Genomic DNA, 20,870 nt, shown 5'->3' with positions numbered 1-20,870 from the left:
ATGTTATGTTGCATATAATACCATTAGGGCATGCCTATTGCAAGTGAGGCTGTCCCTTTGCATCCCTTTCTCATTCTCCTTCTCTCTATTTCCTGCTGAAACAACATTGTGGTGACTTCCAGGCATCTGATTCAGAAAATATTTTCATGGTATCAGAGCAAGGCTGTGGATTTCTTCCAAAAGGTATGCCCTTAGAGATCTGAAATTTGATCTTCAAGTCAGAAACTCTCCTTTCTGATTCTTTCTCAATCTAATCCTTCCTTTTCTTCTTCTTTCCTCTCATTCCGTTCTCTTTTGGATTATTTCTTTCAAATAGTATCAAACCCTATTAGACGTCAAGTTTTCCATCAAAAACCCTAAATAATTGTTTTTGACGTCAAATATGTGTTTCTTGTTTTTCAAGATCCTAATCTTAAATCATGTCTGTTCTGGTATAAGATCAGTTTTTGTGAAACTGATCGGTCCATTGTTTTAAAGTTCTGAATTTGTTTCAACATTTCTTTGTCGTATTTTGAAGCATTCGACTTATAGATTATTCATTATCTTATTAAATATTCAGTCAGTATAAATACCGGCAACATCTGTTGTGTTCGCAGGAATCAGACTGTGATGGGTGAAGTGCCTATTTTAAAAAAAAAAGGCACGTTTGCATAATTTTGGCTGAATCTGATTTCTTATTGCTGCACATTTGTACTTGACTGAATCAGTCTTTCTTTTCCTTCTGTTTCATTTTATTCTCTTCTCCTCCTTTAATCAATGGATTCTTCTACCTATGCTGGTCTCTCTTTGAACTTTCTGAGTTAGCTTGTCTCCGAAAAGCTTAATTATACTAAATTTTTGACTTGGAAGAGACAAATTGTTCCTTTCATAAGGAGGCAAGATCTCTTTGGGCATCTGGATGGATTGATTCCAGTCCCATCACAATCCATTTTGCAGGAATCGAAGGATGATAAAGGAGTTGCATCAGTTAATTATATTTCAAATCCTAAATTTACAACATGGATGAAGCGAGATCAGGCATTGGTTGCATACATTACATTACTTCCATGCTATCCAAGGAAGTGTTGATATCAATACCGGATGATTGCACAGCTGCACAACTATGGAACATGCTTGCACAAACATATTCCCAGATTTCAGAAGCAAGAGTATTATTCTTAACAAGGGAGTTTCAGTCGCTTAGGAAAGGCTTAATGTCAGTCATGGAGTTTTTAAACAAAGTAAAGTTTGTTACATATCAACTCGCTATTGTTGGAAGTGTTGTCTCAGACAAGGAAAAGGTTCAACAAACTTTTAATGGTTTGGGACCAGAATACCATGTTCTCTCTACATCTTTATCTGTCTTGCTAGTGCTGCCCAATTTTGAGGATCTTCAAGCTAAACTTCTTTAGTATGAGATAAGCATAAAGAACATGACCGAAGGTGGTGAACATTTAGATGCACAAGCTAAACTTCTGGACGTGGGGGTAATAGTTTTCAAGGTGGTAGGGGACGTGATCGTTTTGGACAGGGAGGTCGTGGCATTCTTACTATGAATCCTCCAGGATATTTTAATGCAGGGAATCAGATGAGTGCCTACATGCTTTTTATGCAATAAGAAAGGATATGTAAAAACTGACTGCTGGTTTATTCCTCAAAACAAGGGAAAGAATAACAAAGCAGAAAACAAAGAGAATCTGAGACAAAAACCTATCGGAGATATGCAACAACTTTATCTCAGATGACTATCAAGCAGAATGAGCAAGGGAAGTGGTATGTGGATTTCAGAGCAACGACTCATGTCATAAGTAATGTTGGTAAGCTCTCAAACATATCTCCTTATTTAGGAAAAAAGTAGCATAGTCATAGGAGATGACACACATCATCGCATCACTAATATTGAAAGTGCACAAATTCCTTTGTCTAGTTCTTTCCTTGGTTTGTCCAATGTTCTTCTTGCCCCTAACGTTAAAAAGAATATTGTCTCTCTCTCCAAACTTGTTGATGATACAAATTCTTTCATTGAATTCACTCCCTCTTCTGTGTATGTCAAGGATCTTCTAACGAATGAGACGTTCGCTTAGGGGGAACGATGAGAAAACATATACGTCTTCCAGGAGGATCCCACTGTACATTCATCTTCCGTCTTGAAGTCTCCTTTCTTGGAACCAGCGTCCCAGAATCTTAAGTCTCGTTATAGAGATGTCTTCAGTCTTTCTCAATGTAATAAGCCAGATTTGTGGCACAGTCGTTTGAGTCATTGTAGTAATGGTTTTATTAAGAAACTTGTGTCGGAGAATTTGATTCCAGAGTCACCTTGTTTTAGATGCTAAAAAGTGCTCAAGTTGTCAGTTATGCAAGAGCCATGTACTTCCTTTTAATCTTGTTAATGAAAGAGCATCAAGAGCTTTTGAAATTGTGTATTCTGATGTATGGGGACCAACTCCTGTTTATTCTTCATTTGGGAGTCAATATTATGTTTTATTCATTGATAGTTATTCTCGCTTCACCTGGATATACTTCATGAAACACAAGTTTGAAGTTTTTAGATTGTTTCAAGACTTCTGTGCATTCGTAAAAAAATGTTTCTCTTCTAATATTATACATTTTCAATGTGACAGGTGAGGTGAATATTCTTCAAATGACTTTATTGATTTTCTTCGAAATAATGGGACAAGTAGACGAGTGTCTTGTCTACATACCCCTCAACAAAATGGAGTGGCTGGACGAAAACACCGCTATATTGTTGAGAGTGCTGAGCATGCTTCATGATAGTAATGTTCCTATTAATCTTTGGACAAAAGTTTTTCATACTGCAGGACATGTGATTAACTGCCTACTCATAGGAATTCTTGATTATAATGACTTGTATATTTTTTTTTGTGTTTATTATGTGTATGTTGACAAGTCTCTGAGAAATAAATTCTAGGATAAAGCACTGAAGTGCAGGTTTGTTGGATATGCGAATGATTATAAAGGATACAGATGTTACAATCTTTTAACTAAACAAATCAATATTTCCAGAAACGTTTTTGATGAACAAAATTTTGAAAGCACATCATTGTCTCAAGAGAAGGACTTACCTCGAAATGTTGAAGTTTATGATCCCTGGATGAGTGCATAATTGTTTATAAGAGAAGGGGGTGAAAAGAAGTCATCATTCACAAACTGGGTTTGGATCTTATCCAAACCCAATTTGTGTTTATTTAATTACAGATTTCAGCACATGATCATTAATAGCATTAATGGCATATTGTAAATTACCTTTGTTGTATGATGGGTATTTTTGTACCCTAGTAATTGTAACAGTGTGTATTTAATGGGAAGCCCAATACCGCAACCTCTGATTGAGGATTCTGCAGCCCTCACGTGCTTTCCCTTTAACCTGTGTTGAGTCTTGTGTATGGCAGGAGGAATCCATGATTTCTATCATGGTATCAGAGCCTCAGATCCAACCTTAAGGATCGTGATCTTCTTATGAACGGTAAATCTTCCTCATCTCCTAGATCTTCTTCTTTCTTCTACAGATCTCCTTCTTTCTTCTACCTCTTCTCTTACTGATTTCCCTTTTTTTATTCTTTACGGTCCTCCTTCGTACCAAACCCAACATATTTATCCTATACAAAACCCAGATTCTCTGTTTGCTGTTTTGCTGATTTCCTTCTATACAAAACTCAGATTTTCTGTTTGCTGTTTTGCTGATTTCCTGCTCACGTCTCCGTACTGTCTCACTGTTGCACGTGTTCTTATATATCAACAGTTTCAGAAAATCACGCAAGATTGGATTTGAATCATTTGGTCTTTGCGTGATTTCAAAGCTTCAATAAGATTGCGTCATATTCTTTTGCACCTTGAGGGCACATCCGATTCAGATCTGGAAGTGATCCCAGATCTGACTTGTTTTCTATCTGTGCAATTTGTTTTTGCACTAGATCTGTCTTCTTTTCTATCTACACAATCTGTTTTTGCATTGTTTGTCTATATTTTCTCATTTTCTTAAAGAAAATACGTTATTTTAAAGGTAACGTGCCCCTCTGATTGAGTTTTAATTCAGAACAGATTCTCACTGCATAGTTCTGGCTTCCTATTCGGGTAAAAAAAAAAGAGGCAGTGGGAGCAAAATTGTCTGATATCAAGTTTCTGTTCTGAATTTTATTACAATTCAATATAAAGCCATTTTCTTATTCTCTATTCTTTCTTATTTCTTTTGGTTTTGATAGAATATGGATTCCTTTCCTCACTCTCAGCCTGGTCTTTCGTCAAACTTTCTTAGTCAACTCGTGACTGAGAAACTGACCAATTCTAATTTCTTAACTTGGAAGCGACAAATCATACCATTCATAAGAAGTCAGGATCTTTCTGGACATTTGGATGGTTCTGTTTCTGTTTCTGTTCCTGTTCCTCTAGAGTTCATACCGCAAGAAAAGAATGTTGAGAGAAATTTTTCTATTACCTATGTTAGAAATCCAGAGTATGTGTCCTGGATGAAGCGAGATCAAGCGTTGGTCGCCTATATTACTTCTACATTGTCAAAGGAACTGCTTGTGGCAATTCCAAATGACTGCTCCGCACTGCAATTATGGCACTGATTGGTTCAGACATATTCTCAAGTTTCTCAGGCCATAGTATTATTTTTAAAGAAAGAGTTTTAAATGCTGAGGAAGGACTCCATGACTATCATGGAGTACTTGAACAAAATGAAGACCATTACAGATCAGTTGGCCATCGTGGGATGCGCAGTTAGCAACAAAGATATGGTTCAGTAAACTTTGAGTGGACTGGGATCTTATTATCATATGATGGTTACTTCTTTATTGTGTCTGCCAGATTTACTTACATTTGAAGATCTGCGTGCCAAGCTTTTACAGTATGAGATGACCTTGAAGGGATTTTCTGAAGATATTCATGTCCAAGTTGGAGCACACGATGTTCTTGCCACAGGAGTTGTCTATGGACGAGGACGTGGTAGGTTTGATTTTCGGGAAAGAAGGGGTTAAGAAAGAAATGAACAAGGAAGTCGTGGCATCCTACCTATACCCAATATTCCACCCAATGGACAAAGGCAAAGATCAATACCAACCTGTTTTCTATGCAATAAAAGGGGGCATATCAAAGCTAATTGCTGGTTTAACCCTCAAAATAAAGACAAACAACCAGGAACCAGCAAAGTGCCAGACAAATTGAAAAATAGTGGCAAAGTCAAGGAGTTATTACTATCTGCTCTAGCTGAATTGAATTTGAAACAAAATGATTAGGGCACTTGGTATGTTGATTCTGGTGCAGCCACTCATGTCACTGGTGATGTTGGTAAGCTCCTAACTCTTATTCCTTATGCTGGTAGAAATAGTATAGTCACTGGAGATGGGTCTCACCATCATATTTCTCACATTGGAAACTCTGTCATTCCTATGCCTAAATCTTGTTTCGTGGAGCAGTAGGAAACAAAGGGTTATTGCCAGGTCAAGCACATAAGCTGAATATAGATCAATGGCAGCTGCTACAACTGAAGTAACATGGATGAGACATCTATTGACAAAAGTAGGAGAATCAATATCTAAATGTATTCTCTTATGTGACAATCAAAGTGCCTTCAACATGTCATTCAATCCTATCTACGACAGTCGTGCCAAGCATATTGAAATTGATCAACATTTTGTAAGACAGAAAGTCGAAGAAAAGGAAATTGAACCAGAATTTGTTCGGACTACTGATCAAGTTGTTGACTTGTTTATCAAAGGACTTATCAAGGATAAATTCTGGATGTTGAAAGGCAAGTTGTTCATGGTTCAAAACCATGTACAACTTGAGGGAGGATAAAAAGAAGTCATCATTCACGAACTGGGTTTGGATCTTATCCAAACCCAATTCGTGTTTATCTAATTACAGATTTCAGCACATGTTCATTAATAGCATTAATGGCATATTGTAAATTACCTTTGTTGTATGATGGGTATTTTCGTACCCTAGTAATTGTAACGGTGTGTATTTAATGGGAAGCCCAATACCGCAGCCTCTGATTGAGGATTCTGCAGCCCTCACGTTCTTTCCCTTCAATCTGTGCTGAGTCTTGTGTATGTCTGGAGGAATCCATGATTTCTAACAAGGGGGACTTGTCAGCCATTTTGTGAAGAATTCAGCTCAAATGGGCAAAATCTGGAACCTTCACATACTTCAGAAAATGAAAGGCCTAGAGAAATTCAGAGATTCTCTGGTCAAGTCTATGTTCAAAGAGAGAGATCCTGTCACAAACAATACCGAGCAGAATATGAGTCAACCTCCATTAAGAAGATAAAAAATGATACATCATCCTATGCAAAGGTGGATCAACTATGATAATTTTCCATAGATTTTCAGATGTTTATGTTACAAGTTGAGAAGCATGATGAACCAGTCAACTTTTATCAAGCCATTAAATCCCATAAATGGATAGAGGCTATGAATGAAGAGATGGAGGCTCTACATGAGTGCCAAACCTGGGAAATTGTTCCTAGACCCGAGGAGAAAAACGTTGTGGGGTGCAAGTGGGTTTATAAGATTAAATATAAGCCTGATAGATGCATTGAGAGATATAAAACAAGACTTGTGGCACGAGGTTTTACACAAGAATATGGGCAAGATTATGATGAGACTTTGAGTCTCGTGGTTAAAATGAGAACAATTCAGATTGTTATATCCTTGGCAGTTGATTATGGATGGCAGTTGAGTCAGTTAGATATAAAAAATGCCTTCTTACATGGAAATCTGAATGAAAAAGTTTTCATGGAACAACCTCTTGGATATGCTGAAGGAGATCCCAAGGATTTTGTCTGCAAACTAAAAAGAGCCCTTTATGGATTGAAGCAAGCCTCTCGTTCTTGGTTTGAGAGTTTTTCTCTCAAAATTCAAAATTATGGTTTTCGCAGATGTTCTCTTGACAATTCCCTGTTCATTTTCAAGGATAAAGATGTTACTACCTTATTCCTTATATATGTTGATGACATAATCCTTATAGGCAATTCAGACAATCATATTCAGACACTAAAGAAATTGTTGATGCAAAATTTCAAGATGAAAGATCTTTGTGATTTAAGATATTTTCTTGGAGTTGAAGTGGATAGAAGAGTTGATGTTTTAACTCTTACACAACATAAATACATTCTTGATCTCTTGAGTAGGGCAAGAATAGCAGATTGTAAACCCCTAAACACTCCTAGTGTTTTGCATCAAAGGCTAAGCTCTAATGATGGCGACTTACATAATGATCCAACTACATATCAGTGCATGCTTCAGTATCTTACCTTCATCAGGCTAGACTAGACATTGTCTATTCTGTTAATCAGGTATCTCAATTTATGCACGAACTAAGAACTAGTCATGTTGATGTTGTGAAGAGAATTTTAAGATTTTTGAAAGGAACCATTGGAGATGGTCTTTTCTATCAAAGAAATTAACCTGACAATAAGGGGCATAAAATCATCACTTATACAAATGCAGATTGGGCAGGTGATCCAGATGAGAGGAGATCTGTTTCTAAATATTGTATATTCATTGGAAGAAATTTGGTGTCATGGAGTAGCAGAAAACAAATAGTTGTTGCTAGATCCAGTACTGAAGTAGAATACAGGTCTATGGCAGCCGGGACGACTGAAGCTACTTAGTTCAGACATCTTCTAGCTGCTCTAGGAGAAGGAATTTCTCAATCATTTTTGTTTTTTGATAATTAGAGTGCTATTAACATTGCTTATAATCCAATACAGCATGGTCGCACAAAACATATTGAGATAGATCAACATTTCAACAGACAGAAGGTTGAAGACAAGGAGATTGAGCCTCATCACATTCGCACAGAAAGTCAAGTTGCCGACTTGTTCACTAAAGGCCTAACAAGACATGAATTTTGGTTCTTAAAGAACAAGTTGTCCATGGTACAAGACCATGCACAACTTGAGGGAGGGTGATAAAATGTGATTAGGCGTAACCTAAGTCACACGGACTCGGCTAGGGAGGCGCCGCACCCGAGTCGACACGCCCCGACACAGGTGCGGCTTCGGACACGGCCCGGACTCGGTCAATGCCGAGTCAGACTCGGTCAATGCCGAGTCAGACTCGGTCAACGAGTCGATGCCGAGTCCGTCCTTGTTTTAGACTCGGTCAACGTTGATTGAGTCCACATATGTCCATTTGCAAGGTGAAAAAACTAAAAAAAAACAAATTTTTTTATTTTTTATTTAAAAAAATATATAAAAAGAGGTTGTACTGTGCACAGTGACTGTGTTGTGCACAGTCACAGACTGTGCACAGTCCCAGACCTTTGCACTTTTTTTTAATATATATATATATAGCAGAGTCCCCGTGTCCAAAAATTTTAAAATCGCGCCGCACCCGTGTCACACCCGCACCCATGTGACATAGGGCGTTACTAGATCTGGATTGGATCCAGATCCATGCGTCTGGTCACGTAATCATGTTTTATATTGTAACGGCATATTTTGTAATTTGTTTGTATTTTAAACCCAATGTATATTGTGTTGCATATAATACCATTAGGGTACACTTATTGCAAGTGAGGTTGTTTTTCCTTTGCATCCCTTTCTCCTTCTCTCTATTTTCTGTTGAAACAACATTGTGGTGGCTTCGAGGCATCTGATTCAGAAAATATTTTCAGGAACCCTACTCGTGCTCCTGCTAAAAAATCAAATTAATTTTTGTTGAGGCTTGAATGCAGACTTGGTAATCTCTATAGCTTTATCCAAAATTCAAAAACTGGTTCTAGTTCTCTAGCGTGTCAGTTTGCATGTGCTGTATGGTCCTCTTGATCTACATAGTACATTACAAACTAATAAGTTAAGCTTTGCAAGTTGTATAATGCTTGTTTAGGACATGTTCTTGGTAGGGACTATTGATTTGAATAGGACTCAAATGACTAAGCAGGAACCAAAGGATTGGTTTAGGGTTTAGAGTTCTCTATGGGAATTCTGTTTTCTTGAAATTAACAAGTATGAACACTTACCACATATATCACATTAAAAAAATCTCGCGATAATATCGTGAGAAATTGCTTGAAAGTTTAAAACGGTAATTTCTCACGAGACTTTCAATTTGTGACAAATATTGCGATATTTACATTTTTAACTAATATTTATCGTGAAAACCCTCAAGATTTTTCTTTTTAAATGTGTTTTATTTATATTTTCTTATAAAAATTAAATTTTTATATATTTTAATTTGTTTTTTATTGTCGAGATTTTTTTGAAAAAAAATGCGAGATTTTTGAAAGATTTCAAAATCTCTCGAGTTTTTGACTGCCGATATTTTCCCGTTTTTTAACTTTTGTCACTATGGTCATAGTCCACCTCTGCAGACAAAAAAAGGTTTACATTTGAAATCACATGAAATAATATGCTTCTAGAGGAACATTTAGGGCACGTTTGGAAGCGAGAAAGATGTAAGAAAAGTAATGCAAAATGGAAAATCTGTACGGATTTTCCGACCCTTCCAAATGAGAAAGACTTTTTCGCCGAGAGAGTTTTTCTAAAAAGTACACTTTTTGATAGGAAACATTCCTTCAGGGGGTGGAATGTTTCCTTACCAAGAGAAAATTTATTTTAATGCTCCCCACCACCCATCTCACGACATCTCACCACCACCACCCACAATTTCACCATCACCACTACCCATCTCACATCCGGCGATGACAGTTTGATGGGGTCAGTTCGATGGGGCAGTGGGTGATCCCGATCGTCAACAAGCTCCAGGTCATCTTCGCGCAGCTTGGGAGCTCGTCGACGATCAACTTGCTATAGGTTGCCATCGTCGGGAGCTAAAGCAGCAGAAAATCGAGGGTGCTTGAGGTGCTCATCGGGAGGGATTTCCTTCCCAGGGGCACAAACATCTGTACTCGTTGGCCACTGGTCTCTGGTCTTGCAATTCATGCACACCCCTAAAAAGGATGACCGGGCTGAGGGGTCGGTGTGATGGCCTTAACTGACCTTCGAAAATAGTGGATTTTTTTTTAAAACAATTATGGGAACTCACCTGAGGATTTGGGACACATCACAAATTTAATATACCAAACCACAAACCATTTCATGCATTGAATCAAACTAAATCAATAAAATCAACCATTTTTACATTGAAAATTTGTGGGTCTTAATCGGAACTCGGGTTGGGCCTGGGTCTGGTATAAAATTTCACAAATTATACTTGGGTCCATGTATTAATTGGACTTTCGAGTCCAGATCCGGGTCTTAATTGGGTCTTCTTATTTGTCACCATACCTATAGGGTTTGGTCCGGGTAAACCCAACTCGCTGACACCCCTACTTGTGACTTAGGCCATAACCGCTAAAAACTAAAGTCCACATAATGCAGTTTCTTAATTTTTCGACAGAGAAAGCTGGGGTTAGGCAGACCCCTACCAGTTATACAACCATACCATTGAGATTCGAACTTGCAACATCTCAACACAAGGTGACGAGCACTAACTGCTCCTGCCAGACAAGCGGAGCCCACCTTTGGTCAGAATGCAGTTTTTTGACAGATGTAAGTCTCTCTTTTCAACCCCTATAACACTACTACTTTGTGCACATGGTAGGACCACGATCCGAGTTGCGTTTTAGACCCAAATGTTGGCTGTCCTATTACAGGTCTCTTTCAGTAGTGACAGGGACCACAACTATAGACTATGGGCAGCAGGGATGTAAACGATTTGGATTCAGTTCTGACAAACTGATAGAATCTGAATCTGTTTAGTCGGATTTAATAAAACAAGTGGACTCTGAGGAGACACCAATGGTCTTGATGGTGGTGTCGGAGGAGGCCGTGGCCAGCTGCTTTCTATAGTAATCAATCACTAGGTCATGGATGACATCCTGGTGGTTAGATTAGATCGTCTGAAAAGGCGTGCTGCTGCTGCTGGTGGTGGTTTGTCGGTGGCTTGGTGTGGAGAGAGAGAATCATATCTAAGACAGTCCTCAAAAGGCAGGCATGCCTTTTTGGGTTCGTATAAATATTGTATTATTATTTTAGATTTGAAAAGGTGAACAATTGATGCCGTTAATGAAAAAGTTGTTTGCGAGGTGACATTCATCCGGTAAATGGATGGACACGATGTTAGGGTGAGCAAAACACTTATTTTTGAAATAACCTGATAGTGTTTGCTGGGGAGAGGGCTGCTGCTACTATGTGGCTTGGTTGGCCAGAACACTTTATAGGATGTTCTGTCCGAACACTAGATAGGCTTCCCAAGGTTTTTTTTCTCCAAAAAACAAGTTTGATAGAATGAATGTCCATGACATCTGAGCTTTTTTTTCAATATGGAAAGTTGAGAGAGGATCGCCCCTCAAACCATTTTATTCAAAATGTCCAATATCTAAGACATAAAAATCGTCTATCTCAAATCCATGCCATCTGGTCAGAACTCAGACACCAGTTACAAGTCTCGCAGTCTCCAACTAGCCAGTCCAAGATATCACTGAGCATCTATGCCTGTAAAACAATTTTAAGAAAACGGGTAAGAACCAAAGTTCTCATACGAATTCTTCTAAAAATCCAAACAGTAAAGGAAATAACATAAATAAATTCATGCATAAATTTCAGAGGAATCACAAGCAATAACTTACCACAACTATCTTTTCATTTAAGCATTTAACCAATTATCATAGAAACTCAAATATCATGCAAGGCTAAATAGGCAAAGATGCATAAACTAATGCTAAACAGTAAAATATGCATGATTCAATGCACATGCATGTATAACTTATTAAGTGATTTATCAGAGTTGCTTTTGCATGCATGTCCCTATTAAATGCACACAAGTTTAATTTTCAAGTTCAAGTTAGGTTCTCAGTTGTAGCTTAATACACAAATTGTATTTTATTACTGAGTTTCACACTTTTTTCTCGACCGATATCATGAATCTACACTATTAATAAGAGCATTAAAAATCAACATCTAATGCCGGGACATCAAGAAAATTAGCATCTACTGATGCCACTTTATTGGTATAACAATAATTATAACTGAGTCAACAACGCCACCCTTAGGCAAAGTGTCTTAATCTTTCTAAAATCGTGGCCGGGAGGTGAACCATCATATCGGGTTCAGAGGCACAATCACAGACAGAGTTTTAGTATCATCACTGTCCCCCATGACCGCCATCCAAGATTTTTACATTGAGGAAGGAACATTAAGAAAGATATTAATTACACTTTTTGGTCTTTTTTACCATTTGAAATAAAATTTCAAGTTCTTTATGCAAGAACCGCTTTGCAAATCAACATGCAAAAACAATTTTGGGCCTTAACCTATACAATTTAACAGTATAATTAAATTTGAAAAACCAATAATTTTTAGAAATAAATTTTGCAATGCAAAAATAAAATCAACATTGGAGCAATACATACTCCTCGCCTACACGGCCCGCAATGGTTCATATCTAAATACTTATACATCTAGAAAGTGATTTATGCAAAATTACAAAATTTCAGTGAACATGCAACACACAATTTCCAAACTTGTTCACAATACATATTCAAAATACAAAAGGAATTCACATTAAGCCAAGTATATACGCAAGCGAATGCAATGCTTGCAGACTACACCATTCATAATCAAATATATGCACATGATCAACCAAACATGCATAAGATCAAGTCAGGTAAACATTTAATTAATTTCATATTCATGCGTATGATATGCACAATTGTAAACTGATCGATTTAGGATCAGATTCATGTACCATATCAGAAAATACATATTCTGATCAGATTTATGTACATGACCAATTTCATATACTCAAATCGACTATGCATTAAATTTACCACTGCTGGTTCGATTTATGTACATGATCATAATCATGTACCTGTATTGACCATAACAATAAATATGCAATCCACGAATCATATTCATGTATATGGATTGACCTATCATATGTGAACATCTTCAGAGCTGGTCTGATCCATGTACATGATGTCGACCAAGCTAAAAATAACCATGTAAATAGGCTGCTGGCTGATCCATGTTCATGATCAGAATCATGTACATGAGTCTGCCAGACCTACATAACGCACGTAGTCCGCATGTTGGCTGATCTAGGTAAATGATCAGGATCATGTACATGTGCCAGCTAGGCTAAAAATAAACCTATATATAATATGCTGGCTGATCCATGTGTATGTTCATAATCATGTACATAGGTCTGCCAGACCTGTACACATGCGTATACAACATGCTTGTTGATCCATGTACATGTTCATAATCATGTACCCATGTAAATGTTCATAATCATGTACATGGGTTGGCCAGACCTGTACACATGTGTATACAACATGTTGGCTGATCCATGTACATGATCATAATCATGTACATGGGTCAGACAGACCTGTGCACACACGTATCCAGCATGTTGGCTTATCCACCATGTACATGGGTCGGACGAACTGAAAATAAACATGTTGATTATATGCTGGCTGATCCATGTACATGTTCAAAATCAAGTACATGGGTCGGCCAGGCTGAAAATCAACGTGTGCACAACATGCATATGTGAATAAAAAATCATCCATGGTATAAGCAGCATGCTAAAGACATATTTTTTTGAATAAAGAAATCAATGATCTAAACCACATTTATTTTCAGAAACAAGAAATCGATGAGCATAAAACTACATGCATATATATATATATATATATATATATATATATATATATATATATATATATCTCAGCAGCATTAATAAGAAAGATCGATTTAGTTGAGCTGCATATATATGTATGTATTTATTTGGCATGCATGAATACCAAACCCGACAAGTCTGAAACACAACATACTATTCAGATGCATGAGTACCAATTCGGCAAATCTGAAACAAAATTTGTTCAGATGCATGGGTATGAACTCGACAAATCTAAAACAAGAAAAATATATATTCAGATGCATGGATGTCAAACTTGACAAGTCTAAAACATGAAAAATATATTCAGATGCATGAATGCTAAACTCGTCAAGCCTTAAACCACGAATATATTCAGATTTGTAAAAATCGACCAACCTAGAATATATATACATACATATATATTCAAATGCACGAGCAAGGAAACTTGTCAAACCTGAAATATATGTGTATATATTCAGATTTGTACGAACAGGAAAATCATCAAAACTGAATATATGTATATATTCAGTATGCATGAAAAATAAAATCGATAATCTAACTACATGCATATTCAGATGCAAATCAAGAAAATTGACATATATGAATTCAGACTTTATAAAATAAACATGCAAATTTTCAGATTTAAATGCACAAGGGAAATCGACAATCAAGACACACACACACACACACACACACACACACACACACACACACACACACACACATATATATATATATATATATATATATATATATATATATATATATATATATATATATATCAGATTTTCCCTTTTCCCCACTAAACTCATGCTTAAATCGATTTATATGATTCTCTTTTCTGAGCAAATTAAGAGAGAAACCCATACCTTGATTCGTAGATCGAAAAGTGTAAGAAGATGAGACCCGCAATTGAATCTTCAAATGATACTCACAAAAGATCTCTCACAAAAACCATGAAGGTTCATAAAGAATACACACTCATAAGAACCACTAGGGTTCATACAATATACCCAAAAAAGGGTATACAAAGCAATGGAAAAATATAATCTTTATTCAAATGAGAAAACACCCACACAAAAGCATTCTTTACAAAGGAGAACAACCCCATATTTATAACACGAGGAGCTCAAGAGCGAGTCGTTGGGAGTCTAACGACTCTTTAGTACATCTTACTTTTTGACCATCTACAAATGTCAAAAATAAAAACGAAAAAAGCTAACCTAACTAGTTTCTAACTAGATTACATAACTAGAGTAAAAAGGCTAAAAATAATTACATATGAGAAATTACATATATTACATTTTTTAACACTCCCTCAAACTTATGATTGAATAACCGAACGTTTGTTCAAGATAAAGTGAAATCGAGGAGCATCGAGAGGTTTGGTAAAGAAATCCGCCAGTTGATATTCTGAGAAAACACACGGAAGATCAATAGTGCCATATAGAAATTCCTCTCGCACGTAGTGATAGTCTATTTCAATATGCTTGGTGCGTTCGTGGAATGTTCGGTTGGTGGCAATATAAATAGAACTTTTGTTGTCTCAACATAGTCTTGATGCTTCTATACTTTCAACACCCATGTCATGAATCTAGCGCCTTGAGCGAACTACTTTCATAGTGGTTATTGTAGCCATTGCCCTCTACTTAACTTCGGTTGATGAGAGAGAGACTTTATTGCTTCTTGCACCTCAATGAAATCAATGATTCTTTTAAAAATGCACAAAAACCAGTAGTTGAGTGTCGATCATTGGGATCACTTCCTCAATCTGCATCAGTATAAGCAGTTAAATCTAAAGAAGAAGCAAACAAAAAAAGTCCTCTAAAGATGGAGGTTTTAATATATCTAATAATACGTAAAACAACTCCCATATGAACAGTGGTAGGAGTATGCTGAAATTGACTTGTTGTATGGACTGCATGCGCAATGTCTGGTCTTGTAATAGAGAGATAAGACAGTACCCCGACAAATTGTCTACAAGGTGTTGGATTTTCAAGTGATTCTCCATCATCAGTCTTCATTTTAATGTTAACAACTTTTGGAGTGTCAACCTATTTTTCATCTAAGATACCAGACCTGTCAACAATATCTAGGGCAAATTTAAACTGAGTTAGCAAATAGCCTCTAAAAGAATAAACAACTTCTATACCAAGAAAGAATTTTAAGAAACCCAAATCACTCATTTCTAAATGTGTTTTGAAATTTTTTTTAATGCTATCAACTCCCTGCTTATCACTTCCAATGATGATCATGTTGTCTACGTAGAGAAGAAGAATTATGATACCTGTATTAAAATTCTTAACGAAGTAGTTTCAGTAAGACAAGATTGAAAACCAAAATCAATCATAACTTGACTAAATTTATCATACCAAGCTTTTAGAGCTTGCTTAAGCCCATATAAGGCCTTATTTAGTTCCATATATACTTTTTTTGAAATGTTGATACCAGGTGGTGGTTCCATATATACTTCTTCAATTAGATTTCCATTTAGAAATGCATTTTTAACATTCATTTGATATATATGTCATTTCTTTGAAGACATTAGAGCTATTTGGATCCTAACTATGGTCATTCTAGCAACTGGAGCAAAAATCTCTTCATAGTCTATTCCATATTTTTGGGAATAGCCTTTTGCAACTAATCGGACTTTAAACCTTTCAAGAGTGTCATCACTCTTGGTTTTAACTTTATACACCCATCGACAACCTATAGGTTTTTTACTTAGTGGAATATCTTGAATAGCACAAGTATTTGCTTTTTCTAAAGCCTCTAATTCTGCTGTTATTATTTTGACCCATTCAGATTGTTCTTTTGCTGCATCATGGTTAGAAGGTTCTACATAGGAGTGTATTAAAACAATATAAGCTTGATATTTTGGTGAAAAAGACTCGTATGACAAATTTTTCGGGAGCGTTAGACACTCTAGACGACTTTGTAGCGGACCCTTTAGTATATTTTTCAAGAGCACATGGTTTCTCTAAATTACCTCGTCTAGAGTATTGAATACAATCTGGATGATCACTAAATGATTTTGTATTTGTCGTGTCATGTTGCTCTTCTTGACTCTCATTTATATCACTTTTATCAATTTTTTGGAACTAAGTCCAACAAAATTGAATATTCATCTATTTCCTTAGAGTTCTCACTTTCAAAAAAAACTTTCTTTTTCTAGAATGGATACATTCCTTGATACACACAATTTTTTGGTTTTGAAATCAAAACATCTATAGCCTTTTTGATGACTTGCGTATCCTAAAAAGGCATACGAGATAGTAGGAGGGGAGAGTTTGTCATTTTTGTTGAAAAAAATGAAACATTTGCACCATAAAAACTCTTAACCTAGAGTAATATGAGATTTGTTTAAAAAGTTTTTCAAGAGGTGAAATATTGTTTAATAAAGAAGATGACATTTTATTGATAAGGTAAATTGCAGTTAAAGTAGCTTTAGCCCAAAAAATCTTTATAACTTGATGTATGATAAGTAAAGTTCTTGTTGTTTCGATAATATGTCTATGTTTTCTTTCTGCTAAATCGTTTTGTTGAGGGGTATAAGGACATGATTTTTTATGCATAATACCATATAGATTCAAATAATCTTTAAATTCTTTTGACAAAAATTTTACCCTTGAATCAGTGTCAAAAATTGAAATATCATTCTTAAATTGATTTTTAACTAGATTATGAAATATTTGAAAGTGTGAGAAAACTTTAGATTTATGTTTGAGAAAATAGATCTAAGTATGTCTTGTGTAATCATTTACAAAAATTATATAGTACATAAAGCCACCCTTTGAAATAACTGGTGCAGGACCCCATACATTTGAATTTATTAACTCAAGTGGACATGAAGAGACAAAGGTTCTTTTTTGAAAAGGTAATCTTTTCATTTTTTCAAGAATACATTTTTCACATGTAAAAGTTTCAAAATTACAAAAAAAATCCATCTTTGAAAAAAACTGGAGCTTGGATACACTAGGATGTCCAAGTCTCTTGTGTCATAGATCTAAGTCAACTTTTTGAACATTACAACACAATGTCTTCTTGAGTATTTTTTAAAAAATCCATGTAGTCAACTGATGTTCATGCACTCGACATCCACGAGAGGAGAAGAAAACATTATATCCATGGTCAGACAATTGTGAGACAGATAAAAGATTTAGGTTGAGCTTATGAATATATCTAACTTATGGAATGCAAAATCTTTTTGAGTTTTGAAAACCTTTTTCAAAATTTCCTACTCCTTTGATTTCAAGGGATGTTTCATCTAACAGTAAAAACATTTGATCAATTTGAGTTATAACATTCGGATAACATACCAATGTTTGGTGTTATATAAAAAGAAGCACCGGAATCAATGAGCCAAAGAGATTTACCAGGGTCGGAGATGCCAACGGAAGATACGAGGTCTCCAGTGGATGAAGATGCTCCTTTGAGCAGAGTTTGAAGTGCTTTCACCAATTGTGTTAAGGACATGCTTTAGATGGATGGTTCACTTAATTCTTAAGGAGGTTCGACAGAGGCAACCTTCTTTTTATATGGTTTCTTCAACTTCGAACAATAAGTTTTTATATGTCCCGGTTCTCGACAATAGTAGCAAATTACTTTTCTTTTTTCAAACTCATTTCCATTTCTCTCATCTTTTGTCTTCCCATAATTTGAAGGTTTGTATGTATGAACTTGGTTTTTTGGTCTAAATACGGCTAGAACCGAGTCATCATCACTCTTGATGATTCTATTCTTGAGCGTATTCTCCTTCATGCTCAATTCCTCTATTGTCTTCTATTGTCTATTTGTCTTCTATTGAGGGAACCTTCCCTCGATGAAGAAGAATGTACTTGGTAGATTCAAATTCCGATCTTAATCCATTAACAAATTGAAAAAAGTGTTTTACATTTTGATTTTGTCTGAGTTCTATGTCTTGTGGGCAATGCCACTTTGGTTCAAAAAGAGCCAACTCTTCCCATAATTCAAACAAGCTATTATAGTATTCTCTAATACTTTTGTCCCCTTAACCATATTCCGAACTTGGTTTTGTAAATTGCACACGTGTAATATCTTTAAGAGAATACATTATCTTAAGATAGTCTCATGAATCATTGGCATGTTCAAATTTTTGCGAGACTTTAACATTTCTTGATATCCATGCTACTTATGAGCCAAGACATAATCTTGGCGTGTCCCATTCTTTTCACTTTTTCTCGTAAGTGGTAATGACTTCAGTTTTTTCAACCTACGTAAGTGGTATTTTCAACCTCGGTCTCATCTACTAATCCCCACAACTCCTTTCCCCATATAAGGTGCTTCACAATTAAACTCACGTAACATAGTTTGAATTGTTGAGTTTAATGGTGTCATTATCATTGTCATCCATTTTACAAGGTTTGGATAAGGAAATGACAAAAAAAATAAAGAAGAGTAGAGAAAAAGAAGAGAAAATAGAATATGTATTCTACCATGGATAGTGAGTACGAGCGTTCCTCTAAGCTTTTGCACGATTCCAACTTCACATATACTTGAAAAGAATGCCACTTTCTTTTTAAACTTTGAATGACACACTTCTCGATGCACCAATAAGAATAGCTTGATCACTACGGAGCTCTGATACCATGTAAGAAGATGAGACCCACAATCGAATCTTCAAATGATACTCACAAAAGATCTCTCACAAGAACTACAAAGGTTTATAAAGAATACACACTCACAAGAACCACTAGGGTTCATACAATATACCCAAAAAAGGGTATACAAAGCCGTGGAAAAATATAATCTTTATTCAAATGGGAAAACACCCACACAAAAGCATTCTTTACAAAGGGGAACAACCCCATATTTATAACACAAGAGGTGGTGCTCAAGAGGGAGTTGTTGGGCTCCCAACGTCTCTAAATAGAGTCGTTGGGAGTCCACGACTCTCTAGTACATCGTACTTTTTTACGTTTGGTAAAAAAGTAAGGTCTACAGATGTCAAAAAGAAAAAGCTAACCTAACTAGTTTCTAACTAGATTACATAACTAGATTAAACGGGTTAAAAAGAATTACATATGAGATATTACATATATTACATTTTTTAACAAAAGAACCTAGACAAATCGATGGATGCAGTGTTATCAAAAATGTGCCTTAAGGCGCAAAAGGCGCGCCTCGCCTTGAGGCGTAACCCTCTACGCCTCAAGGTGTGAGGAGTGAGGCGTGAAGAAAAAGAAGTTACAATTATATAATTAGTTTGAAGAAGAAGATAGTTACAGTTATATAATTAGTTTCTTAGTTACTGCTTTGTAGGAAGAAGAAGAAAGTTAATATAATTAGTTTTTCAATTATACAATAAGTTTCTTAGTTACTGTTTCATAGGATATTATATTTTTCAGTTATATAATTAGTTTTCCAATTATGTATGTCGTTTCTTAGTTACTTTTATATGTCAATCTCATACTTTGTAGTACTTATTTGAGATTTTCTATTTCTTATTGGTTGTTACTTCATCAATAAAGCATTTTTTAATTCATTTGTATTTTTAGATATTTTTTAAAGTTTTCAAAAAAAAAAATTTGAGGCTTACACTTTACGTCTTGAGGCTTATGCCTTGCCTCAGTTTTTGGTGGAGCACCTCGTTATGCCTCAATGCTTTTCACTACATGGTTAATAAAAAATATATGAAATTTTTTTGACATTAAAAATATGATCTTTAACAATTTATCAATCACCCTTTCTCTTCTCCTCCAAAGTTTGATGCCTCTTTCTCTAAGTTGAACCAAACTGTTGTGGCATGGGACAATGATGATCTAAAGATTAATGCATTTTAGGGATAAATAAAAAACAATGCAACAACAACAACAACTACGCCTTCATCCCAAAACAATTGGGGTCGGTGATATGAACCAAAAAAGAAAATCATTCTGGGTCTTCCACATAAATCCTTCTCCTCTAATCATTTCTATCCAATGCCATGTCCTTGGTGAGGTTCAAAGCATTCATATCCTTTCCTATCATCTCCATCCAAGTCTTCCTAGGACTACCCTGACCTCTTTTAACTAATATATTTTCTCATTTCTCCATCCTTCTAACTGGAGCATCATTAGGCCTTCGCCAAATATGTCCAAACCACCGTAAACGATTCTCTCTCATCTTATTTTCAATGGGTGCAACGCCTACCTTCTTACGTATCTCCTCGTTTCGAATCTTATCTTTTATTGTATTTCCACACATCCATCTAAGCATACGCATCTCAGCTACACTCATTTTTTGAATATGATGTCTCT

At 35.9% G+C, this 20,870-nt stretch overlaps 1 protein-coding gene across 5 annotated transcripts in view; it reads left to right on the top strand.

The window, feature by feature from the left end:
• The window catches only part of LOC149842380 (mechanosensitive ion channel protein 1, mitochondrial-like), an 82,711-nt gene that overhangs the window by 56,200 nt on the left and 5,641 nt on the right, over positions 1-20,870 (top strand). For 3 of the 5 annotated variants that reach the window (XR_016430772.1, XR_016430770.1, XR_016430771.1), the window contains exon 7: positions 123-183. The exons of the other annotated variants lie outside the window; for them this stretch is intronic. The gene's annotated coding sequence lies outside the window, so the exon portion shown is untranslated. The remainder of the gene's footprint in view (positions 1-122; positions 184-20,870) is intronic. 5 annotated transcript variants of the gene reach the window in all.

Source organism: Nuphar pumila, chromosome 3 (genome assembly GCF_984573655.1).
Source record: "Nuphar pumila chromosome 3, dmNupPumi1.hap1.1, whole genome shotgun sequence".
Taxonomy (NCBI): Eukaryota; Viridiplantae; Streptophyta; class Magnoliopsida; order Nymphaeales; family Nymphaeaceae; genus Nuphar; species Nuphar pumila.
Note: the sequence above shows the minus strand (reverse complement) of the source record. Positions and strands in the feature narration are given on the sequence as shown.